Source organism: Pipistrellus kuhlii, unplaced genomic scaffold, assembly GCF_014108245.1.
Source record: "Pipistrellus kuhlii isolate mPipKuh1 unplaced genomic scaffold, mPipKuh1.p scaffold_m20_p_69, whole genome shotgun sequence".
Classification (NCBI taxonomy): Eukaryota; Metazoa; Chordata; class Mammalia; order Chiroptera; family Vespertilionidae; genus Pipistrellus; species Pipistrellus kuhlii.
This window is the reverse complement of record NW_023425572.1, coordinates 759,488-779,365: the sequence shown is the minus strand read 5'-3', so window position 1 is coordinate 779,365 and position 19,878 is coordinate 759,488. Positions and strand designations below refer to the sequence as shown.

Sequence of the window (19,878 nt, the reverse complement as noted above, 5' to 3'; positions counted from 1 at the left end):
CTTAGATCTTTGCAGAAAAAGTTTGCTGACTCCTGACCTAAGGCACTTAGTCTTTTGGAAATGTATGCTTTTGTTTCTGATTTTTTTCTGGTTTCTTATCTATACTAATAAAAGGGTAATATGTTAATTAGACCAGAGTCTTGTCTTCCGGACGTCATTCCAGACAAAGCCAGGGCCAGAGGGAAGCCAGCCGGGTTACGGTGCAAGAAGGCACCCGGAACAGGAAAGCAGACCTGGTCTCAGGTGCCTGCCAGCAGCCAGAGGAGGGAAGGCCTACTCTTGCATGAATTTTCATACATCAGGCCTCTAGTTTCTTATGTGGATCACCAATGAAGCAATACTTTGAAAGTGTCTATTTTCCAGTGCTTACATAATACCACCATACCAAAGGCTTTGAAACTAAAAATGTTAAGCTTCCAGTATATATTTAACTTAAAGGCTAATATAGTTTTTTCATTTCCCTATTTATTTATGACAGTAAATTTTCAACCAAAAAAAATTTAAAGCAGACTTTCTTTTATTTCTTTATTGATTAAGGTATCACATATTTGTCCTCAATCCCCCATTCTAATCCCCCACCCCCCACTCATGCCCCCACCCCCCTATTGTCCTCAACCACTGGTTAGGCTCATATTTGTGCACACAAGTCCTTTGGTTGATCTCTCCCTTTTATCCCCACCCTCCCTTTGAGTCCAACAATTTGACCCATGGCTCCTTATCTTTGGGTCTATTCTTGTTCATCAGTCTATGTTGTTCACCATTTCCTCTAGATGAGTGAGATCATGAAGGCTAATATTATATATAGTTTTTCTACCAGGTATTTTGTAGACCTTTCATTTTAATTCTTTTTAAATTTTATTTTGTTTAAAGTATTACGTATAGAAGTACCTATATCTCCTTTTTGTTCCCCATTGACTTTCCCCCAGCCTCCCCTACCCCCTCTAATTCTTTATTTATCACCATTGAACACAAGCTATTTCTTAATGTCATTTTCCCCCTCTCTTCAAGGTCATTTTGAATTATAATACAATCCTCTGAGGTGTTAGCTATCCAATTTTGCACCATCTGCAAATTAAATCAACTTGTCTTTTATTTCATCACTCAAGTAACTGATAGAAATATTAAGAAGATCCTGCCTCAGGACATCCTTTTTAAATATCACTGTTTCCCTCAAGGTTCACCCGGAACCACTAATAATCTTTGAGTCTACTCTTAAGTTCCAACTCTCATATAAATGGGATCTAGTTGATACTTTCCAAACTTATAATGCCAGTCATTGTGCCAGAAGGGGTATTGAATATGCCTACTTAATTGATCCTTTCCTCCAGCCAAATGGTTTGCCATATCTGTCATGTCTTCATTTATCTTATATTCTAGTTCTGTCTCTTTCTTTTAAATTAAGGGGATCAGGGGACTAGCTCTAGCCAATGAAAGGTGAGCAGAAGTTTATTGTCTCTTATGGAGTGAAGTTTTGAAAGGCAGTGCACAATTCCCAAGACCCAATTTCCTGTCTGAGTAGCCACGGAAGTATGTGTTAAAAGTAATCTTCATCAGCCCGGGTTCCTGAGTGCCTATGAATAAGAGTCCTGCCTGTTGATTTGTGTAAACATACAGCATGATTGAGAAACATACCTTTGTTTTTACAAGCCACTGAGATCTGGGGGTTACTTGTTACCAGAGCATAACCTCACCGGTCCTGCCTGATATAGCTATTGAGCACATTTTTCTAGAAAGCTCCATTAAAACTAGAGACCATTCTTTGGTATATCCTTTTCTGTGTGCATTCTTCATAGACTCTTATTCATAGTACACACCAATTAAATCTGTAGTGGATGGAAGTGAATTAATAATAGATTAGTAGATAGATACCTGACTACAATGTGTAGGGAATCTTTCTCATATTTTTTCATTATTTTTGTCCTCACCTGAAGATATGTTTTTATTGATTTTAGAGAAAGAGAAAGGGAAATATCTATGTGAGAAACAGACACATACGCACCTCAACAGGGTATCAAACTCGCAACTTGGGTATGTACTCTGACCAGGAATTGAACCCTTTTGGTGCTTGGAACAACACTCCAACCAGCTGAGCCACCTGGCCAGGGCTCATTACTTTTTTATATAAAGAATGAATGATGCCGAAACTGGTTTGGCTCAGTGAATAGAGCGTCAGCCTGTGGACTGAAAGGTCCCAGGTTCGATTCCGGTCAAGGGTTGCAGGCACATCACCAGTAGGGGGTGTGTAGGAGGCAGCTGGATGATGATTCTCTCTCATCAATGTTTCTAACTATCTATCTCTCTCCCTTCCTCTCTGTGAAAAATCAATAAAATATATATATATTTTTTTAAAAGAATGAATGATAAAAATAACTCCATGAACATTCAGCTTTATGAGCATCTCCAAGATACTTTTCAATTAAATGTGCTCATCCTCTTCAGTTGTTAAATAAAGGACATTGCCATGATATCATGATGCATCAAGTCTTATCTTTTTCTGGCATTTACCTTATTTCGCTCAACCCAGGTTCACTCAGTCTAATCATGGTGAGGCTAGCCTCTGGCCAGTGAGCGGAACCTGCAGTTACCACAGTGAGAGCACTAACTTGGGCATTTGTCCATTAATATTTCTTCATTGACATGGAACTTCAATTAAACATTATTGTATTAATTGAAAATTTTGGGAAACATTAGAGTTTCACTTTCCTTAATATGGATGTGCACAGTCGTTCCTGTAAGGTTGTTAGCTGGGGGAGGGAGAGCAGGCCTAACTTGCTATTACTAGGTGTATTCCCAAGACCTAGCAAAATGCCTGTATCATAAAAAGCACCAATACATACATGCAGAATGATTTTTTAAAAATATCATTAGGAACTATCAGTCATCTGTGAGATGTACAGCCATTTTTATTTCCCTTTGGAGGTAAGGCTCAGAAATATTAAATAATTTACCCAAGGTCACACAAGCAAGAGATGGAACTGGAATGGAAGCATCTTCTGACTCTAGGCATTTGCTCTTTCTTGGATAGAGTGGTATGTCCTGGATGCGGTAGAAATAGCAAGCGCTCTGAAGTCTGGTGGACCAAGATTTGAATTATAGCTCAACTACTCATTAGTTATATGTCACTGGGAATTTCTAAAATCCGTCCTCTCATGTTTTCTTTAAACCACAATGATATTTTCTCCACTTCAAGTAAGTCTTGTGTTTTATTTGGTTTCCCATAAGTGCTATTTCTTGGCACGGTGTAATTATTCAGCTGTAAGTACTCTCTCATTGGGTCCTCTATGGTTAAGTTGGACTCATGCTGCTTCAGTGACCCAGCCTCTCCCAACCCTTTTCTGGAGGCATCCAGAATGGAGTCAGCAGAGGGTTGTATTCCCTCTCTGTAATATACTGCTTAGAGATCCAAACTTCACTTTGACCTTCCAAATCAATAATTATAGCCCAAGATATTCTGTGTTTAAAACCTAAATGACTGTTTGCTTAAAATTGTAAGAACAAATTTGGAGGCCAGCTTACAGCACTTAAAGGTTTAGCCTGCCCTGGAAAAAAAAAATGCATTCTTTGTCTTGTATCAACATGTTAATAAAATCTAAAGTTCCTGTGTAAACAGAACTTGCTTCGGTGGGAATTGTGAGAACATAAAGGGTGCAGGATCATAAATGAACTATATAGCCGAAACCGGTTTGGCTCAGTGGATAGAGCATCAGCCTGTGGACTGAAAAAGGTCCCAGGTTTGATTCCGGTCAAGGGCATGTACCTTGGTTGCGGGCACATCCCCAGTAAGGGGTGTGCAAGAGGCAGCTGATTAATGATTCTCTTTCATTGATGATTCTAACTCTCTATCCCTCTCTCTTCCTCTCTGTAAAAAATCAATAAAATATATATTTAAAAAATAAAAAAAATAAATGGCCTATGTCAGTGAAAGCCATTTGCCTAGCATGGCACACGGTATTTGTATTTAATGAGAGCTCAGTCGGTAGAACACACTAATATTCCTTCTAGTAGGAAGTCAAGATGAGCCTTAACTTTATACAATAGAAATGTGTTTACTGTGAACAGAAAAATGTGTGCAATATTTGCAGAGTTATATTTTCATAATATTTTAACCCACATTCATATTCAATAAAGATACACTCTGATCACAGTTTATGATCTTTCTGGAGTCATTTAAAGGCAGTCACTTTAGCAGTAAGTTATAACTTTATAACAGTATTTTAATAAGTATATTGCAGTACTATATTGCATTTAAACACTCTGGACATATGATTATTAAAAATAATATTTGCACATGGAAAATGTCATTGTAATGTTCTTCTCCCTCTTCAGAAATTTTTGAAAATTTTATGAGAGTTAAATTCTAGAAGATCTGTGATCTTGGATGTTCCCCAGACTGATCATGAGACTTTGGACAAATCACTTCATCTCTCTGCAAATCAGTTTTGTTATCAGGGAGAGGAAACAATAACACACTTCAGAGCATTCTTGTTGCAATATAAAAAGAAATTGTCTGAGAAAATCTTTGCCCGATTTAAAATGCTATTCAAAGATTAGTTACCCTTCCTGACAGTGCCATTTGTGCAATTTACTGCTCTTAACAGAAAGTCTTCATGATTGGTTTGTGCTGGTGCTGGCTGAGGTAGTGTGTACACATCCATTCCTCTCCCCTTCCCTAGCAGAGATCTAAAATGCAGCACGGAGCTATTTTTACCAAGGTTGTCACTACTGAGGGAGCAGTCAACCAGTGGATGAAATAGAACAAGTGATTCATTTTAAAGTATGGTTTATTTAGCAGGAAATCTTCACTTCCAGCACTCAGGTACTGGAAAGTCTTGAGTCTCTACTTTCTAGTAAGATTTCAGCGGAACTGGTTAGAATAAAAAAGAATTATTACTGTATTCATGGTAGATAAATTTAGGGGGAAAGAGCCAATTATTGGACAATTGATAGAAATACTTACAGTTAAAAACCATGTTTTGATCCTAAAGGTAGGCCTTCCCCAGAGTTCTTTTAAAAATATTTTTTGCCCTGGCCAGTGCGGCTCAGTTGGTTGAACATCATCCTGTGCACCAAAAGGTCGCTGGTTCAATTTCCAGTCAGGGCACTTGCCCAGGTTGTAGGTTCGATCCCTGGTCAGGACTCATGTGGGAGGCAACGAATTACTACCTGTCTCTCCCCCTCTCCCTCTCCCCCTCCCTCTCTCTGTCTCTCCCTCTCCCTCTCCTTCTCCTTTTCCTCTCCCTCTCCCTTCATATCTCTTTAAAATAAACAAAAACATTTTTTTAAAAAATAGGCTGGTGGAAGGTCAATTAAAAAAAGAAAGAGAGACATATGTACTACTATTTGTAATACTTTAAACAATAAAAAATAAATAAAATATTTTTCTTACCTTCTTAAGCCCAGGAAGTAGTTTAAACATTTTTGTATATAATTATGCAAATCCACAAGTCAGCTTTTCTTCCTGAAACCATCAAATAACACTTCAGTATGTGGTCTCAGGAGGGTTATTACATGGAATAAATAGATGCCATTATGTGTCATTTCGCCCATCAGAGAATACAGTAGCAATTATTGTGTTGTAAAAGGAGCAGATTCAAAATGATCACATTGCATTATCTACTAAAGGCCCGGGGAAAGTTGAATAACTATTACTTAAGGCATTTGAGCCTCCTTTGATAGAGGTTTGTTCCCATTCTCTTCCTATCACATGTTCTATTCACTTCTTTGAAAATAATTCCAAGACAAGTTACCCTGGTTTTAAAGACATGAAAGATAAATGATAATATCCTATGCTTTGGTTTTTCTCCCTACAATGCCTTCAGATAATGTAAGGTCGATCACAGCTCGTGATATAAAATATTAGCTGTTGACTCACAGTTACGCTAGAAAGGCCAATGTTACAGACTGCCAGGATAAAGATGATTTTAATTAAATCGCACAAATCCCTTTGTACTGCGACGAACCCTATGCAGGCTGACTGCCTCTGAGCCAGCCGTTCTGGCGTGTGTAGAGTTAACCAGGTTACTGGCTTCCTAGTTAACTTCTTTCACCAGGAATGCAATTCATGTTTACCTATATAAGGAAACCTGTTCGGCTGACCTGAGTTTGGCGGATTTCTGCTCTGCCTGGGAGGCGTGTGAGCACACAGCCCGGAGAGGGGGAGTGCTCCGAGCTGGACAGAGCAAGCTTCCTGAACGCCCAGCCATTCAGCTGATCCGAGGCAGCCTGCCTGGAGGACCTACAGGTTTGCTTTTTCCAGATCCCAGTGAGGAACAAAAACCCCATCCTGGGAAAAATGGGGAAGCTGGTGAGTCTTACCGATCTCTCTCTTCTCTCTGCTAAGTGGCAGCCTCGCTGCGCTCACCCAGGAAGCAAAGGGGAGGCTGAGCTCAGCCACTCGCCCCCAGCTCCTTCCTGAGCAAACACAATGCTTGGCAAATGCCTCCAGACAACTTTCCTGCCTGTTTTGTGCACCAAGAATCCACAGGGGCAATGCTCTGAGCGCTTTAGACACTCCAGCGAGTCTTTTCACTCACAGAGTTTCTAGACCATCCCGATGAGCAAACTTTCTCATCTTTGTTGCACTCTCAAACACTGGCAATGAGCCTCGGGGTGCTTTGCGAGAAGGCTGAGTCCCCAAGGAAGTCATAGTAACTCTAAGTGGGGTTCTCTCGACTGCAGGCAGCGTGATATTCTGCAGAAGTGCAATTTGTCACTGAACAGGCGGTCTGAAGGTATCATTTTTCATTCCTGCAGCAGCAACATGCTTGCGTCCTGCACATGTAAGAAAGGACACCTTCCGAGACACCGAGGACAGGAAGGAGCCGGGCTGGGCTTTGTTCTAGACAATGCGAAGAAGCTCCCTCTTGCATTCTGACAAGTAGTGTGTGTCTATGTGTACATAAGGCAGGAACGGTGCATAAAGGCTTTATGTCAGAGCCTTGCAGTCCACGCATTTAAGACGTGGCTGTATTCTGTATGTATACAAACATCTCAAGCTGAATGTAATTAAACGTGGGTGTGTGAAAGTGTAACAGGCTTGCTTGGGGGTTTTAGACTTGGGAACAGCAAGTTATGAGACAACCAAGAAAGAAGAAAAACGGTTGCAACTGAGCTCTGAGGCACAGGTATAACTTTGGGAGAAAGTCTGTTTTGGAGTGCAGCTGTCAGAAATGACTTGGGAATCAGGTTCAAAATCATATTATTTTTATTTTTATGTCAAGGTGGCTCTTCATGGAGTTAGCTTGGCTAAACATTTTGAATATTTGATGGCTCCTCTATCAGAGAAATATTGTTGTTTCCTGACACACAGTGACTGAATCCTGGGGGTCTGGGAAGCAGGATTGTGCTACCAGTTACAGCAAGTGGCACGAGGAACCGGTCTTGAATGTCTCATAGTCAGTAATTAATTTCTTAAATCAACCTCAAGAAAAGTAATAAGGTCAAACAAGCAGATTGGAGAGAGTGACCACTTCTTGAAAAAGTGCAGTCATAGCCCATTCCCCACGAAGGCTCTGGATTGAATATAGGGAATGGCAGCTGCTGATTCATAACAACAAAAGCCGGGGCCAGTTCTATGGGGGGCTCTTGACTTGAAAAAGCGTAGCGATTCATAGTAACTTGGTTTCAGTGAGACCTGCTCACCTCTACGAGAATGAAGCCCAGAAAAGCAGTGCGGGTGACTCAGTAGCAGTTTTAATAAATAAGATTCTGAATAGCACAGAAGTGCAGAACTGGGGAGACTGATGTAAACGTTTTAAAGCTTGTTATCTCTTAGATGCCGCTCCGAAAAACAGGAGTCTTGCTATTGCGTTGCTTTCGGTGGGAATCGGTCACCCAGGAGACACAAAACACTATTTCAAAATATACGGTTAATAACAGATGTTTATACCAGGCTGTCTACCCCCGCCGATGAGATGGCTTCCAGCCAAATCAGCCAGCACGTCTGCCGGTTTTCCTGTGAGTTGATATGTACACAGTTATTATACACTAATTACATCAACAGCCAGGGGAATATATAACCAGAAAGACAGATAAGTCTCCTGGGTCGGGGAGAGCAGGGGGCTGAGCACAGGGTTCTTGAATCTCACGTTTAGAGCTCTCCTTACCGGGAGCCTATGAATGACTGGAGAGGACTGGGGTCCCGGCTCCAAAATCCACTTATCCTTGGCTCCGCAGCCGCTCATTTGGGGGCAGTAATAGTGATTATTGTATTTAACACTTTGGTGTTAATAAAGTTCCAGGCCTATTTCTTCACAGAGATTAAAGTTATTTCAGTGTCCGGACTAATCCTCCAAGGAAAGGCAGTTAGGATGCAGTGGTGTTGCATTAACCCTTCCAAGTCACTGGTACTGTGTGCTTGTGGGGAGAGCTGAACCACCCTGCAGCTGCCCAGCCCTGTGAGATGTTAGCGTGTCCAGGGTAAAGGAGACTGAAAGATACTGGGGGGAAATAAAACCGAGAAACCAGTCTTTTCAGAGACTTACTATGCTGTTCTGCTGCTCGCATGCTTTGGGGCTCCCCACAGAAGTGTAGCATGTGAACTACAGTTTGCTGCTGATCACCCCGAGGAGCGTTCTTTAAGACAGAGCTTCCCAGCAGCTGGGCCACAAGCACCAGTCAATGATGACTGAGTTAGAGACATGCCCGGATATCTCTCTCTCTTGGCATCGAGGCCATCAATCTGTGCGTGGGCTGAGCTGTCCCCCCAAAGGTTCTCTCTGCCCCGCATAGCTCCCTCCATGTGCCCCTATATTGTATAGATAGAATCAATCTCTATATCTGTCATGATTAAGGTGACTAGACATCCTGCTTTTGGCAGGACAGTCCCCCCAAAAGCGGGACATCTGGTCACCTTAGTCATGATGCATCACAGCTAAGACACTGTGGCAATCCAAGCTCAGAATATAGATCATACAAGTCAAAATTATGCCGTACTGCACTTACCTGGGTCTTGGGGCTCAGTGTGAGAAAGAAGACACTAATTTTTATTGTTAAGGCCCTCTGTATGTCAACTAGTTTGCCCTTTTCATTTTATAAAAATTTTAAAGCATGAATGTGTGTGTGTGTGTGTGTGTGTGTGTGTGTGTGTGTGTGTGTGTTGTCCTATTCTTAAGGATTTTTTGACAAGTATATGGCAAAGTGTTTTATTTCCTGGGATCCTTTGTAACATTAACTTATCATTTATACTTCCCTTTCTCAAACTGCTATCTGGGTTTGTTTGGCTGGGATTCTCTCGCCACCAGTGTGGCCTAGTCCGGAGGCAATGACATAAAAGGACCTGGTTTTAAAAGTTATTTATTAAGTGTAAATTCTTTCCTTGGACACAGTACCAAATTTGTACACAGCGTTTGTATCCCTGGTGAACTTTCTCTGGCTTTCTCTGCCTACCATTTGACATCAATTACCTTCTCAAAAACATTTGGCATTATTAATTCCTGTTACATTCATTCAGCAAATATTTATTGAGTGCCTTTTGAAGTCCTGTGCTAAGTACTCTGGAGGAAAAGTGGGTATATAAGAGACAGATGAGTTTAAACTAGATCTTCATGCAACCATAGCATTTCTTCAAAGAGAAATGTCATTATTTGAATGATGTGCAGCATATAAAGTCTATTGCTACAAACTTCCTCAACCACTCACTTTTTGCTGGTCATTCTGAAGGACCTTCTTTAAGGCAGACATTCACAACTGGTGAGCACAAAGCAGGTGACTTGAACACAGGTCAAGAAGTTCATGCTTTCAGTGAACAGAGAGAGGATCTCCACGTCAGAACACATCAGGCAGATGCCAATGAACTTGCTACACTTCCACGAGAAAGACACCACCTTGCTCCCTGCAGGTCATCAATAGTGACAAAGAGCTGGATGATGCCTCTTTATATTTTGTTAATGTGATTTACAAGACTCTACTTTCTTGGGTTGTCAGAGGTTCCTAGAGTCCCGGGTGAAGAAGAGATATTTCCAGAGTCCTGGGGAATTAGGGAATTAGGATGCTCTTATACTCACTGTTAACTACTGAAAATTATTATTTTTAAAAAATTTATTTTTATTGATTTCAGAAAGGAAGGGAAAGGGAGAGAGAGAGAGAAACATCAATGATGAGAGAGAAACATGGATTATCTGCCTCCTGCATGTCCCCAACTGGGGATGGAGCCCGCAACTTGGGCATGAGCCCTGACCAGGAATCAAACCTTGACCTCCTGGTTCACAGGTCAATGCTCAACCACTGAGCCACACCAGCTGGGCTAAACACTAAAAATGATTAAGGTACAAGTTCTTATGGCGCAGACAAGAGAAGCCACTGTTCCCTTTCAGGTTGTGTGTGTATATATATAAATATGGCTCAGAATTATGGACCGCAAATTAATAACTGATGTGTGCCAGTAGGATTTTCCTAGTATCTAGGGCATTGACAAAACCAATTTAAACTATGTTGATATTTGAAGAAAGGTTAGCTGGCAAGGTGAGAGACAGGCCTAGGACTCCTAGTCAAATGTAAAAAGGACATTTCCATTTTTTAATTAATTGCTTGCAATCACATATAAGGGAATCTTCTGTGAGTGAACCTTTCAAAGAAATTGAGTTACTTTATTATTTCCAAGGGTTCCATTAATTTTATTTTTTAAAGGAAAATAAAAATGGCTAGCAATGCTCTGTGGGCTATGGCATTCTCAGATATGCTTGGTACTTAATGACTGTATCTGCATAAAGCATAGCTCTAAACTACAACGTGGGACTAAAGTAGGTTTACAGTTTTGAGTATGTAAAACACAGAGTTTATTCTTATTCTATTATTTATTCACATTGTATTATATTCCATACAGACAACTGTAAACCAACTTTAGCCACACCCTGCTTGTGTGCTCATGTGCTCGCACTCTCTTGTGAGTTGCTCTTCACTTGTCTAAACTTGAGACAGAAATGAAATTAAGCAGAACCACCTCAATTTGACAGTTTGAGTTTTAACACGTGACAGTAGTGGAATTTTGGTTCAAGAGCCTGAGCCAGGAAATGCTGCATTAGTTATAGGTATTGTTCTGCAGCAGAGGCCTTGGGTAGTTAAACCCAAATTATTTCCCCCCCTGAGTATCTAATCGTGCAGTTATTTAGATCTGTACTGACACACTCAGCATGTATTGCCTTGGGGAACAGAGCAGTATATAAACTACTAGAGGACGGATAACAAGTTTACTCGAACTGATATACTTGGCTTACAGTTAAGAAACAAAAGAATCGCAGTGTTTCCCAAGTTTTTCCAAAGCAGTGGATGGTGTGTTTAGCCAAGTCATCTTAAATTTCTCTGGGATTCAATTTCCTCATCTATCAATAGAGACATAAATACACAATTCATTGGACAGTTATGAGTATCGAAAACGGTCATGTCTGTGAACGCACCTACCACAATGCTCAATCAATAAGTATCAGTGGGATTGAAATGGGGGAAAGTGGATTGGGCGTCTTGAGCAAACAAGAGGTTGGAGTAGAAGTACACACACCAGTGGCCCATATGTAATGTTGCCCTCTCAGTGATTTAGAAATGTGCTTTTCAGTGAAGCGTGATGTCATTTCTAATGTCTTGTACTGGTCCTCTTTGCTTATCTTTGTTACCTGTTTGTCCTCTGTAGGTTTATCTATTTGAGACCTGAGTTCTAAAGGCTTCTTCCTTCTCTAAAAAAAATCTGTTATTTCAAATATGTTCCCCCTTTTAAGGTGTTTTTCTAAAACAAGTAGGTTTTATTAAAAAAAAAAAAACTCACATTGTATTTATTAATTTTAGACAGCTTGAAAGCTTTTCCAACAACTGTGGTGGGAGGGACTGAGCTAGTTACTAAATTTATTGATAAAAACCCACTTGTTTTACAACTACATTTTTCTGGTTTCACAAAAATGACTTCTCAGGGGTCTTGAGGATGGACCTCTCTCAAGTTATTATGCTTACCCTAGCCAGTGTGGCTCAATGGATAGAATGTCGGCCCGTGGACTGAAGGGTTCCAGGTTCGATTCCTGTCAAGGGCATGTACCTTGGTTGCAGGCACATCCCCAGTGGGGGGCATGCAAGAGGCAGCTGATAGATGTCTCTCTCCCATCAATGTTTCTAACTCTCTGTAGAAATCAATAAAATATATTTTTTTAAAATAAAGTTGCTATGCTCCACAAGGGTCCCACTCTCTTTCTCTTACTCCCACCTGCCACGCCCCACCCTAGTGGAATGTGCCATTTAATCTGACGTAGCACCTATCATGTAGAGAGAATGTATGCTGTGGGCTGATGTGCCCTGATAGAGTTCACGCCTGGGTAAGGCAAGTGGGAAGCATATGTTGCTGTTGTGATGAGGAAGCAGGCAGCTGTTTTAGTCAGCTCAGGCTGCTATAACAAAACACCATAGACTGAGTGGCTTAAATACTAGACCTTTTTTCTCATAGTTCTGGGTGCTGGGAAGTTCAAGATGAAGGCGAGGACAGATTCAGTGTCTGGTGAAAGCTCTCTGCCTGCCTTGTGGAGAGCCATCTTCTTCTCATGTGTTCACACATGGTGGAGAGACAGCCGACTCTCTCTCACACCCATTGGTTGCCTCCTGAGTTTGTAACCAAGGTAGATACTTAACCAGAATTAAACCTGCAGTCTGTCAGTCTGCAGCCAATGCTCTATCCACTGAACTATACCAGCTAGGGAGAAAATGCACAAATTTTGAGCCTGAATGTCTTGGAGTGGGTTCAAGTCTTAGCTTCCTCATGTACTAGCTATGTGATGCTGTTTCTCTGACTCTCGGTTTTCCCATCTTTAAAAAGTGAGACCATCAACACCCATCTCCAAGGGTTGTTCAGACAATCAGAATAGCTTCATACATGGTCAAAGGCCCTACATACATGAGTTACTATTTACTCCACAAATTCACCACCGATGAAGCCTGGAAGAGGAATAGCTGTTTTCAGTAACTGCCTGGGTGTGAAGTGGTGTGTGAGAATCTTGACAGCTGAGATTTCAGCACTCCGTACATTTACCTAAGTGACGTTTTCTCCTTGTTGATAATGTGCAGGGAAGCTATGAACTTCAGTTGTCTGGTGCATTTCTTCTATTTCATTCCATCCCCCTCTCCTTTTTTCCTCAACCTGGGTTCGGGAATGCCATGTAGGAATAAGCTACATTGCTTTTCTTAGCTGAGATCCTTTATCACTTGTAAGAGGACTATAGGGTTTAGAAAAATGTAATCTGAGAGTTTGCACTAACAGATGAGCACACTTGATTAAGTTCACGCTCCCTGTAGACTTCGGAGGAAGGTTTTACCATTCTACTAGTCCAGCATCAATTTAGGGAGAATTTTGTATGACGTGTGATTCCACTGCCCTTGAGTGACCTCTGCAAATTCCTTTCTGACTTCCAAAGATTCTCTCATTAAAGGGAACCATAGGCAGTGAAAGCTGCAGCCATCGGGTTAGGAGAACCTTGGCATAGGCAGGGGAAGGGGAGAGGGGCTTACACCCCGTGGAATCCAGGTGTTAGCTTCCCTCTCCGCAGGTGTTCTGGAATTGCAGGATGCAGGTCACTGCCCAAATTCTTCTGTTGCCTTCTTCGATTTCTTTCTCTTTGTTCTTTACAAACACTGTTAAGTCTCTTCATTTGAGAGCCGCACTTATCTCTCACCAACTTATTAAGAATATTAAGCTTTTCATCAAAACCCCCTTCAGTCATTTCTTCCCCAAGAAACATTTATTTTCATATATAAAAACATGTGGGAGACAGTGGGAGGCATAGCATTTTCTCACTTCGCTGGTGTAATGTTTGAGTGGAAGATTGTGAAAGCTCATAACCGGAATTAAACCTGCAGTCCCTCAGTCTGCAGGCCAACGCTCTATCCACTGAACTACACCAGCTAGGGAGAAAATGCACAAGTTTTGAGCCTGAAATACTTGGGAAGGGTTCAAGTCTTAGTTTCCTCATGTACTAGCTATGCCAGTCTGATTGATGCCTAACTGCTCAGATAGCTAGGCTGCACCTGGGTCTCCATCTGGAAATCTGAGCTTTTACTACATATACTCAGACTGGGATTTGGCTATGTGGGATGAGTGGGGAAGGAAGTGGAATGAAAGCTGTTATCTGAAATAGAGGTTGTAGGCATGTATGTAAGAGCTTCTTCTTTCTACCACCTTTCCTCTGCCTTCATAATGTTTTTTTCTACATGGTCCATTTTGGTGCAAGTCATTTCAAGATATAAGAGGAGTTTCAAAAGGCAATCCTAAAACTGAATTGTATCTTCCAGAGGGGCGGCCTCTTCACCTCATAAAGACCCAGTTGGCTTTAGGTTTGCTAAGTTCCAAGCAGGAGCATTCAATAGAACCTTGCAATTAGCACGTGCAATAGTAATTGCTCCAACTCTGGATTACACTAGCAAAGTGAGAAAATGCTATGCTTCCCACTGTCTCCCACATGTTTTAGGGATCACAATGCAATAGAAGGAAGCCAGAGAAAGAGTTCAGACCAGAGAAAGAGTTCACTTTGCCCATGAATGCAGTTACCTGCCATTAAATCATTTGCCCTCAGTTCAAAGATAATATAGGAGCTTGGTAGAATGATCCAGAGTGAAGATCGCTGTAAAGAGAAAACACATCAAACGTGACAATGAATGAAAAATGCTGAGAACTTCTGTTTCCAGGCCCCCAAATAAAGCTCTTGCAGAGATAAAGATGTATGCTTGATCCACCATCAGGCCTTCTGGTCTGTTTATCCTGTTCAGAAAGACTGGGATCTGGAGGAGTAAGGCCTCTGCCAACAGATTGTAGGTCATAAATTAGTTAATAAAATATGTCCCGTGTTATCTCTAAAACAGCTTATTTTATATATACTTGTCCTTTTGATTTATTTGTGTCTTTGCTTACTCAAGGCTGTATTTTGGTAGCATAAGTCAATATATGAGTTTTAGATTATACAAAGTTTATTTATAAATGACCTGCCTTCTGTGAGGAAAATAAAAGTGGGGGATGTGTGTGTGTGTGTGTGTGTGTTCTGTGAGGAAAATAAAAGTGGGGGATGTGTGTGTGTGTGTGTGTGTGTGTGTGTGTGTGTGTCTGTATGTCTGTATGTGTGTGTCTGTGTGTCTGTGTGTCTTGTATATAATTTTTTGCTGTTGATCAGGAATCTCAAAGTTAACTTGAGCTCTAAATATATAATATTAGTGATTCCAATGAAATGTGTATATTGTTATATGCCAAAATGTATTGATTTTTTAGTTTAAAATTAATTTTTATTGCTGCTTCCTAGATCTTTTCAGGGCTTATATAATTCTAATAGAATATTTTCACGTATTATTACATCTACTGCTTGTTGATTAGAGTCACTATCAATGATAAAGCAACACTCTATGTATCTATGTACATTTAAATATATAGAAATGTGCCAATTAGAAAATTTCTCTCTCTTAAGGACAATAAATTGTAGCCATTATTTACTGTTGTTGTTTTTTTTCAAATTCAGATGAAAGAATAAGAAAAGAAAATGTCACAGTACTTTAAGACCAAGTATAATAATTTAGAAGGTAAGTGGAAGTCCAAAGAGGTAAGGGAGAAAGGAAAAGAGAAAAAAAATAGAGAAGTAGGAGACATTAGAGTAAGTGAGGTCCCACAGCTGCAAAAAACTATTCACTGCTCCCCAGCCACGGACACCCTCCATATCCAAACAAAAGCTCAGCTCAGCAGACAAACAGGTGGAGGACTAGGGATCAAGAAAAGAAGGGGCAAGCCACCAATTGCTAGGAAATACTGGAGACTAGATAGGGGGAAAGGAGGGAGGGGAAGAAGGGAAGAATGGAGCGTGAAAGAGAGGGAGAGAGAGAGAGAGACAGAGAGAAACAGAGAGGGGTAGAGGGAGGGAGAGACAGAAAGCGATGACACAAAAGAAAGGATAAGAATGAATGAAACTTCAGTGTAAAAGCTTGCCAATGTAAAGCAAATGAACAAAAAGGAAATACAGAAGAAAGTAAGAAATGAAGAGGTGACATTGAAAAATCAAGAAATAGAAGATGAGACAAAGGGGATGATTGTGCTTGAGTTGGTGGATGGCTGAGGAGACATTAGCTCCCCAGGGGTCTTGAGGAAAGGATCAGACAGCCCTGAAATGAAGGTAGGCTCAGGGAAGAGAGCCAGGAGAGAGCACAAATAAGGGGAGGGTGACACTGCTAGCCCACGGGAGAAGAAGGCCAGCCAAGTAGTGGGTTCCACAGAATGGCTGCGTAGTCATGTCCTGATGACACTGGCCCCTGAAGGTGGCAGATCTTGTCTGATCCATAATTAGTTTTATCTGTGATAAGAGTGTGAATGCAATTTGCTTTTTAAATGTCCCTGCTGGGAAAGGCCTGTGCAGCAGGATCTGGGCTCCTCAGCTATGTGGTGCTCCAGAGGAGACTCGCTCTTCCTGACTGAGTCCACAGTGATTCTCGGACTGTGACCCATAGCTTGGTGGCCTAAAGAGTTAACCTTCCAAATGTCTTCCAGACTCCCAGGAGTTATTTACTTGGCCAGCAGTACCTCACTTAATATTTATTAAATGCTATGAATTTCTGAAGAGGAAAGGAAGGGAGAGGTTGCAGTGCATGAATTCATTTCCACTGTCAAGCTTTATCCCAGTACCCGGTGCTTGACTTGGTCACTGCAGGGCTGAGAGCCTGCCTGTGACATTCCAAATACAATGTCTTGTGGTTTAGACTTGCTCATTTATTTTGACTGTGCTTTTGCTCTTAATAACTTCTGTTTGTAATTCAGCAACCCAAGGAATTGTTTTTATGGCCATTTCGAATCTTAGACTCAATCACACATTTCAAGGCCCATTTCAGGAAACAAGTTAGACGCAGCGTGTTAGCAGTGAATTATTAATTCTTACCTGCAGCAGCAACGAGACACAGAGTGGTCAGGGAACACTCCCCAGTTGTTGACTTGGAGTTCCGCAGCTGCATTTAAAACTCCAGTGGGCAATTGTGAAGATGGCAAGCTTCACTTTGATACAGTGCCATAGCACCTCCATTAGTGCCCTGCTCAGAATGCAAACATCTGCTGGCTTTTATTGCCCATGTGTTACTTACAATGGTCTGTTTCTTATGACGTAAATCACTGGAATCAACGGACTATTTTTAAAGACTTTTTTTAGTGTTTCCCTAAAACGATCTCTCTTTACAATTGTTTCATAGATAATTGGCCCTTTAGGTTCATAGCGATTGCAAAGTTCATGTTTTCTGCTTTGGTGACCTTTCTCAGGGATGACGTTATGACTAAAGCACACTCCCTGCTGTGGGGTTTGTTGCCTTTGGGGCTCTGTGAAATGTAGCTCCATGTTAGCACATCAGGTCAAAAGAAACTCACATTTCCATTCACTGAATATGGGACAGTCGAACCGCTGGTTATGGCTCATTGACCATAGCTTTTCGGTTTGCCTAGGTCAGTTTGCCCTGCAAGGTTCACAGTTTCCTTCCCCACATATTTATCTTACCCTGGAAATGCAATCTATTTGCCCTCCAGGCTGTATGCATGCCCATGCAGATAAACTCAGGGCAGCAAGGACTATCACTTTAATTCCAAGGCACTGGCGGTATTTCAGAGCCTCTTGGTGGACAATGTTATCTTACTTTTATGGCACTAGGGGCCTGAAGCCACTGGGACTGCTGAAGAAAATGAGAGCCAGGAAACACAGGCTCTACCTATGGGAAAAACAAACCTATCGTCGAAACCTGTTTGGCTCAGTGGATAGAGTGTCAGCCTGCGAACAGAAAGGTCCCAGGTTCGATTCTGGTCAAGGGCATGTACCTTGGTTGCGCGCACATTCCTGGTAGGGGTGTGCAGGAGGCAGCTGGTCTATGTTTCTCTCTCATCGATATTTCTAACTCTCTATCCCTTTCCCTTCCTCTCTGTAAAAAAAATCAATAAAATATATTTAAAACAAACAAACAAAAACCCATCAATTATGATCGCAGATATGAGAAAAGATTGGCAAAAGGCATGATGAATAGTGGAATGGTCCTTCTTAGCCCGCTGATTAGAAAGGCTTGGGAGGACATGTCTATACATACTATGTCTTTTCACTTATAGAATGTTACCATGTAGGCCATCCAGAAGGGGACTCTCATGATATTCCATAAATTATTGCTCTTACTCAGATCGTAGGATTGCATAGAAGTAGGAGGCTTCCATGGAATTCCCAAAGGAAGAATGTTGGGAGATGATCATTTGAGAATTATGAGAATTCCTGAAATTTTCCCAAAAAATTAAGACAAGGACTAAATGAGAACTCCTAGAAACCAGACAAAACAAATGTGGAAATGTTAGGTTATAATGATTTCTTCCCACATAACATCTATTTTTTTTTTCTTACTCTCTCTGGGTTCCAAATAAGGAAATGAGTGTGTACCAAAGGGAAGCAATTAGGGGGGTGAGGGAAGCACACCCAGTGCCTCATGACTGGGAAGAGAAAAATACGGGACGGAGAAATTTGAGACCATTGCATGGAGTAACAGCTACAAAGCAGTGTTTGAAAGAAGAATGCAGTGTTCTATATGTCACACATGGAGAGAATGTGAGCAAGGGAGATAAATTACAGCACAAATTCATTTCATTTACAATAATTTGTTGAAAAGAGTAGATGAGTGATCTTGCAACTTTTTCTATATAGTCTCTCTCTCTCTCTCTCTCTCTCTCTCTCTCTCTCTCTCTCTCTCTCTCTCACACACACACACACACACACACATATATGCTCACATGATATTAATTGTTCCCCCATAAATAAACCCAAATAAAACTAAAACTAATGTGTGTGTGTGTGTGTATGTGTGTGTGTGTGGTGTTGCTTCCCATCCCAGCTAAGAAAGATGTAGAAAAGAACTCAGTTTGATTTTACAATCCTTCATTTTCCACAGCCCCCATCACTAGCTGTTGAATGATGTTTAAGGAAATACAAATGGTATAGGCATCAGGAGAACAAACATTTGAGCTACACAAAGCTAAAGTAGAATTTCTGCCATGTCACTTGCCAGCTGCATTTCCTGATCTTAACACTGAAGTCCCTGACCTTCATTTCTTTCACCGCACGCCCGCCAGAGGCATTTGATAAGACTGAATTAGAAGATGTGTGTGTAGTATTCTCGCATAGAGTATCTGCTCAACAAATGCTGGCCAGTATCACCCCACTAGGTTTCTTGAGACTGGTGGTCTAATGTTTGATGAACACGTGAGCTATAGAACTGCCGCTCTGAAGGACAAATCATACAGAACACAGCGCTTTTGGGAAGAAGGTACCCACTGAAAAGCTTCTGAATCTGTTGCTTAATACTGCTTTTATTCCAAATCACTGAGAATGGTTTAGACTTCCTTCAGAGGTCTGTGAGCTTAGGCAGGACTTAGGATCTCTTTGTTAACATAGCATGTCGAGACAGTGCCCTGCCAGAGCTGAAGGTGGACATTCATTCCCTATCACCCTGTCCATTCATTTCACACTGGACAGCTTTATACCTTAAAGAATCTTTCTGAGACTAGATCGACCTAAAGCTTCGCATATAAAACATTGCTCAAGTAAATTTGAACTAATGCTACTAAAATATTCAGCAATTGCAAGCAATGGTAATGTATGTTGGCTCAAAACGAGTTTTTAAGAATTTTGCCTGGAGACAATTTCTCTGAAATGCTTGAACAAATTAAGTACAAAGTTAAAATTTGTTTGGAAGATGGTGTTTTATCCAGACTGGTTTTGTATTTCTTCTTGGGTCAGAAACATGTTAGTCCTTTTAAAAAGACACATGTCCCGAAGACACGTTTCAAGAGGGCAGAAACCCTAATCAACAACAAAGTTCTATTTCTATAAATAAGCAAAAAGAGCAACGATAATGAATGAAAGAAATTAACATCCG

The 19,878-nt window shown here is 41.1% G+C and overlaps 1 protein-coding gene across 1 annotated transcript in view; it reads left to right on the top strand.

Moving 5' to 3' along the window:
- The first annotated feature begins 5,909 nt into the window (after positions 1-5,909).
- MID1 (midline 1) overlaps positions 5,910-19,878 on the top strand; it is a 336,706-nt gene continuing 322,737 nt past the window's right edge. Inside the window, exon 1 of the mRNA XM_036420484.2 lies at positions 5,910-6,304. The gene's annotated coding sequence lies outside the window, so the exon portion shown is untranslated. The remainder of the gene's footprint in view (positions 6,305-19,878) is intronic.